Source organism: Colobus angolensis, unplaced genomic scaffold (assembly GCF_000951035.1).
Source record: "Colobus angolensis palliatus isolate OR3802 unplaced genomic scaffold, Cang.pa_1.0 Scaffold144, whole genome shotgun sequence".
NCBI classification, from domain to species: domain Eukaryota; kingdom Metazoa; phylum Chordata; class Mammalia; order Primates; family Cercopithecidae; genus Colobus; species Colobus angolensis.
In genome coordinates this window covers 4,271,953-4,279,069 of record NW_012114533.1, presented here as the reverse complement: position 1 = coordinate 4,279,069, position 7,117 = coordinate 4,271,953, and the positions used below count along the sequence as shown (strand labels likewise).

Here is a 7,117-nt window from a genome sequence, read left to right as displayed (position 1 = left end):
GAGGATTCATTATGAGAAAAAAATCATTCACAGCTTTAATAACTTACTTTGGAAAAAACTAATGAGAAAGCAGATTGGAAGGTGAGACTTCATCTTTGTTTTCAAGTAAGTGGTCTTAATTTTTCTTCTCATGGAAAAGGCTTAAATCAGTTGATTATAAATACATCTAAATCTTTAATTGCTGCGGCTTTCAGGTAAAGTTTAGCACTTCATTTATACAAAGTCTATGAGAAGAAGTCAGTAGAGATCATCTAATCTTAAATTGTGATATCAACCATTCAAGTCCTTGGCACAATCCCTCACGAGTTAGAGAACAGCATGCCTGGATATGACACTGGTGATCTTTAAAAGATAATAGCTCCACAAACTGGGAGATTTCTGCTACAGTTATGCATTCTTTAACAACTCATTTATTAGCAAAAATCAGCAATCCAGCTTTTCTTAGGTCCTCATGTGCTAACATTTTATAGAGTTTCTAGTTACAGAAATCCTCTCTCTCTCTCTCTACTGTTCACAAATATACAGATTCTGTGTTAGTATAGTAAGTGTTTCAGGAAAAACGAAGAGATTCTTGGCCACCAATATCCCATATTAGGAAATATATATTATTATGATGATTATTATTATTGTTATTTGAGACACAGTCTTGCTTTGTCACCCAGGCTGGAGTGCAGTGGTGCGATCTTGGCTCACTGCAACCTCTGCCTCTTGGGTTCAAGCGATTCTCCTGTCTCAGCCTCCCGAGAAGCTGGTATTACAGGTGCATGCCACCACGCCCAGCTAATTTTTGTATTTTTAGTAGAGACAGGGCTTCACTATGTTGGCTGAACTGGTCTCAAACTCCTAACCTCAGGTGATCCACCCACCTCAGCCTCCCAAAGTGCTGGGATTACAGGCGTGAGCCACCAGCCAGAAGCATGTATTATTAATCACTACCTCTTCTACATTACTTCCTGTTGTGGGAGATGTACATACAACTTCATTCATAGAAAATTGTTAAAGGATGGTAGTTTCCCCTGCACTATCCAGCCCAATAATGATACTTTTGTGCTCCTAGTGATCGAACAGTCTCCATATCCTGGTGAAGAGATTTCCCATTCTCGGGCGGTGGACCCTGTCTCCAGACACCTAGACCGCCTGGCCTCCCTGGCTTGGGCTAAGGGGTCAGCAGAGAGAGACACACTGGAGCCTCTGCCTCTGAAGCTGCTCCCTCCCTGGTTGCTGGCCCACTTCCAGGGAACCAGAGGGAGGTGAAACCCAGGTCACCCTGCCACATGCGAGGCCCTGCTGCCGCCATGCACTCACTTGGCTCATAGACATTGCCACCAAGTTGTCTGTGGCGAGCCTCATAAGCCATTGTCCTCCCCTTCATGTGTTAGTTTGCTAAGGATAATGGCCTCCAACTCCATCCATGTCCCTGCAAAGGACATGATCTCATTCTTTTTATGGCTGCATAGTATTCCATGGTGTATATTTACCACATTTTCTTTATCTAGTCTATCATTCATGGCCACTTAGGTTGATTCCATATCTTTGCTATTGTATAGTGTTGCAATGAACATGTGCATGCATGTGTCTTCATAATAGAATGATTTGCATCCCTTTGGGTATATACTCAGTAATGGGATTGCTGGGTTGAATGGTATTTCTGTGTTTAGGTATCTGAGAAATCGTCACACGGTTTTTCACAATGGTTGAACTAATTTACACTACCACAATGTATAAGTGTTCCTTTTTCTCCACAACCTCACCAGCATATGTTATTTTTTGACTTTTTAATAATGGTCATTCTAACTAGTGTGAGATGGTATCTCGTTGTGGTTTTGATCTGCGTTTCTCTGATGATTGGTGATGTTGAGCTTTTTTTTTCACAACTGTCAGTCACATGTATGTCTTCTTTTAAAAAGTTTCTGTTCACGTCCTTTGCCAAATTTTTCATTTTTTAATGGAGTCTTGCTCTGTTGCCCAGGTTGGAGTGCAGTGGCACAATCTGGGCTCATTGCAAGCTCTGCCTTCCGGGTTCGCGCCATTCTCCTGCCTCAGCCTCCTGAGTAGCTGGGACTACAGGCACCCGCCACCACGGCCGGCTAATTTTTTGTATTTTTAGTAGAGACAGGGTTTCACTGTGTTAGCCAGGATGGTCTCGATCAGCTGACCTGGTGATCTGCCTGCCTCGGCCTCCCAAAGTGCTGGGATTACAGGCGTGAGCCACTGTGCCCAGCCCCTTTGCCCACTTTTTTATGGGCTTGCTTTTTATTCTTGTAAATTTGCTTAAATTCCTTGTAGATGCTGGATAGTTGACCTTTGTTGGATGCATAGTTTGCAAAAATGTTCTGCCATTCTGTAGGCTATTTACTCTGTTAATAGTTCCTCTTGCTGTGCAGAAGCTCTTCAGTTTAATCAGATCCCATTTGTCAATTTTTGCTTTAGTGGAAATTGCTTTTGGCGTCTTCATCATGAAATCTTTGCCTGTGCCTATGTCCCAAATGGTATTGTCTAGGTTGCCTTCCAGGGATTTTAAAGTTCTGGGTGTTATATTTAAGCCTTTAATCCATCTTATTTTTATATATGGTATAAGGAAAAGTTCTAGTTTTAATCTTCTGCATATTGCTAGCCAGTTATCCCAGCACCATTTATTGAATAGGGAATCCTTTCCCCATTGCTTATTTTTATCAGATTTGTCAAGGATCAGACAGTTGTAGGTGTGTGGTCTTATTTCCGGGTTCTGTATTCAGTTCCACTGGTCTATGTGTCCGTTTTTGTACCAGTACCATGATGTTTTGGTTACTATAATCCTGTAGTATAGTTTGAAGTCAGGCAGTCTGATGCCTCCAGCCTTGTTCTTTTTGCTTAGGATTGCTTTGGGTATTCAGGCTCTTTGTTGGTTCCATATGAATTTTAAAATCGTTTTTTTCTAGTTCTGTGAACAACGTCAATGATAGTTTAATAGGCAGAGCACTGAATCTATAAATTGCTTTGGGCAGTATGGCCATTTTAACAATATTGATTCTTCCTATCCATGAGCATGGAATGTTTTTCCATTTGTTTGTGTCATCTCTGATTTCTCTGAGCAGTGGTTTGTAGTTCTCCTTGTAGGGATCTTTTACTTCCTTAGTTAGCTTTATTCTTAGGTATTTTATTTTTTTGTGTGGCAATTGTGAATGTGAGTTCATTCCTGACTTGGCTCTCAGTTTGACTGTTATTGATATAGGAATACTAGTGATTTTTGCACATTTATTTTGTATCCTGGAACTTTGCTGAAGTTGTTTATCTTCTTAAGAAGCTTTTGGGCTGAGACTGGAAGTTTCTGGACACAGAATCATGTCATCTGCAAACCAGGATAGTTTGACTTCCTCTCTTCCTATTTGCATGCCCTTTATTTCTTTCTCTTGCCTGATTATCCTGGCCAGAACTTCTAATACTACAATGAATAGGAGTGGTGAGAAAGGCTATCCTGTCTTGCGCCAGTTTTCAAGGGGAATGCTTCTAGATTTTGCCCATTCAGCATGATGTTGGCTACAGGTTTGTCACATATAGCTCTTATTATTTTGAGGTATGTTCCTTTGATACCTAGTTTATTGAGAGTTTTTAACATGAATGGATGTTGAATTGTATGGAAATCCTTTTTTGCATCTATTGACAGAATCATGTGGTTTTTGTCATTAGTTCTGTTTATGTGGTGAATCATGTTTATTGATTTGTGTATGTTGCACCAATCTTGCATCCCAGGGATGAAGCCTACTATCAAGTGGTGGATGAGCTTTTTGATATGCTGCTGTATTTGGTTTGCCAGTATTTTGTTCAGGATTTCTGCATCAATGTTCATAAAGGATATTGGCCTGAAGTTTTCATTTTTTGTTGTATCTCTGCCAGGTTTTGGTATTAGGATGATGTTGGCCTTATAGAAAGAGTTAGGGAGGAGTCCCTCCTCCTCAATTTTTTGAAATAGTTTCAGTAGAATTAGTACCAGCCCTTCTTTGTATGTCTGGTAGAAATCAGCTGTGAATCTCTAGTCCTGAGCTTTTTTTGGTTGGTAGCCTATTTATTACTGCCTCAATTTCAAAACCCGTTACTTCACTTGGCTATCATTAGGAGTTGGGACTCTTTACTCCTAAGAATAATGCTCTTTCTTCAAAAGAATACTACTTTTCCTTATGTTGATATTTTAAAGCGACCTTGATATATGCTTTCAATACACACTTTAGAACACGTATTTCATGCCAGGCACCGTGCTTAGGTACCGTCCTGAAATAAAGGTACCCTGACACGATATGGAAGGAAGCTTCTTGAAGTCTCTTTAACCTTAAAAACTTTTACTACCCTAGAAGAGGAGGGTTTAGTAATAATAAAGAGGAAAAGTAAAAGGAATATATACCTACTTAAGAGTTTCCCTGTCTATGAATAGCTCCTTACCACCTAACAGTTCATGAAACCCCATCAGTAGGAATCTGTTCCCTTGATTCTTGAAGGTTTTGTTAGAAGACTTCTGTTACAAAGCAAATATACCCTGGGAAGAGAAATAACTTAAAACTCTAGCAGCTTAATCACTTCCCCACTTTGGACTTCAGCTTATCCACCTGTAAAATAAGGGGTTTTGACCACATGATCTCTGTGGTCTTCTCTAGTATGAAAATCTAGACTTACTAGGCCTAAAGGCCAGGGAATGGGAGTAGTTTATGGCTGGGTTTTCAAGGCTGCCTAGAAACAGCAGTTGGAATTATAAGCAGCCTCAAGTATTCTCTCCCAATCCTGAAGTTATAGGGAAAGATTTAAACATGCTTCCAAGCCTCATGGGCAAATCACTCCCTTAGAGCTGTTGGAAAACCTTTGGCTAATAAAGATTAAACAAATAAATATAAAAAATGGTTCTATCCAGCATCCTGAGAGGCCAATTTGCTGTTAATGGTGGTGTTTAGGCCCTAAAAGGGTATTAACTTACAGAGTAGTAAAGTTTCCAAACACAGCCCAGAGCTTTAAAAGATGTACAGGTGCCAAAATTAAGGGCCAAATTACCAATCTGTTTTAAATGATGGTCTGGGAATGCTCAATATGACAAGGAAAATGTATGACAAATAATATCTTCAATACAAAGAAAAAGTTGCTTGAATTTATTAAAGGAAATAGACTACCTCTTGGGACTCCTTTTTTGCCCACTCCTCAAAGAGGTAATTTTTCAAAATCGACTTGAAGACACAGCTAATGCAAAATGACCCTTTAAGCATAAAGTAAGCTCATTTTTAACTGAAACAGTTTTCATGTCAGCATTTGCCTAAACCTTTGGGAATTTAGAAATTCAAAGAAATGCACATTCCATTAGTATCAAAACTAGGTGCTTCCATGATGTACTAAATGCTGCATTACTCAACATATGCAAAAGCTTTAAGTCAGAGTAAAGCCGGCTGCGTTTCTACTCATCGACAAGTTTAAAGAATTCATTGGCAGCCCTGCTGGATGACAACAGAATGACTTCCTGTCAAGTAACCGCCATCCTCCAAGGTGACAGGAAATGGGCTTAAACACTGGTAATATCACTAATCAGTGTAAGGAAGCACATGTTCCCAGCCTGCAATTGTGAAGTTTGGTTGCAATGTGTTAGCTGCTTGCTGGGCCATGTGATTCAGCATAATGACAGATGAAAGGAAAGGTCAGATTTACTAAGTGTTGAAGAGGTGTCATCAAGTGTTGCATATTACTTCAAGATGTCCTCTGCATCAGAGGCATCTCACTATATACGAGTTAATTTCTCCTGCAGAATTCTTTAGTTTCCCTACGACCTTTATGGAAGCCCCCAAATTTATTTCAACACATGAAGAATTGGACTTTCTCTTCTTTCTGATTGACACTAAATAGTCCAAGATAATGGTTTTACCTTTATATGATTCTACCTTGGTCTTTAAGATAAGTGCATACATGTATATACCTTCAGGCTTTGCCAAATATACTTATGTAGAGTCAAAGTAGCCAGATTTTCCTCAAAAGTTCATTCCAGTGCTTCCACTTTCTTGAGGTGGTTTTCCCCCTCTCAAATACAATGGCAGGTATATTCCTTTTCAAAGAAGGACTATTCAGTTTTTTGTTGTGTTTTGTTTTGAGATGGAGTCTCACTTACTCTGTCCCCCAGGCTGGAGTGTAGTGGTGCAATCTTGGCTCACTGCAACCTCCACCTCCCAGATTCAAGCAATTCTCCCACCTCAGCTTCCAGAGTAGCTGCGATTACAAGCATGCACCACCACGTCTGGTTAATTTTTGTATTTTTAGTAGAGATGGCATTTCACCATGTTGGCCAGGCTGGTCTCAAACTCCCGACCTCAAGTGATCTGCCCACCTCAGCCTCCCAAAGTGCTGGGATTATAGGTGTGAGCCACCGCACCCAGCCTATTCAGTTTTATACTAAAGAGGATGTGAGGAAACATAACTTCCCCTTTATTTACAGAATAGGAAGGGACCTTCAGGGTCCTCTCCCAGAGCCCATTCCTATCAGATTCATTTCTTCAGTCATAAATTTTTCATAATTATTTTTTGAGCATTTACTCTATATCAGGAATTATACTAGTGGTTACAATACCAAGTAGAACCAGATGTAGTCTCTGATCTCCTGGAGATATTTAATTAAATAATCAAATACGTAATTATTGAAATAAATATATAATTCATAAACTACTTATAATTATTAAATAAATAACTATTCAACGAATGTATAGTTGTTAACTGGAGATGAGTAAACAGACATAGAAAGGTGAAGTGACTTTCTAAGGTCCCATCATAAGTCTGTTATGGAATACCGGTCTCCTGGCTCCCAGCCCAGTTCTCTTTTACTCTGTATCCTAGTGCATTTCAGTGTGCTTTCCCTGGACTGAAAGATGATCTGACATTCTCTTTCCAAGGCAGTCTCATAGCATCTTCTCCAGAGCAGGACTTTCCAAGTTTTTTACCTCATTTTGCAAGTTTAAAATGCTTTGCTCTTTGCTGAGATTTACCTGAGGGAAGGGCAGTGTGTATGCAAGTGTATGTGTTGAGGGAGGGTGGTGAATGTCATAATGGAGGTCTCCTAAGCTTTTGTGAAGAACACACAAGACTATGCTAGTAAAAGAAATACAGCAGTGTCTGCCTAGCCTTT

General features: G+C 39.8%; 1 pseudogene; it reads right to left on the bottom strand.

The window, feature by feature from the left end:
• Nucleotides 1-247: 247 nt before the first annotated feature.
• Nucleotides 248-1,098, bottom strand: LOC105507164 (annotated as a pseudogene).
• Between the last annotated feature and the right edge of the window lie 6,019 nt (nucleotides 1,099-7,117).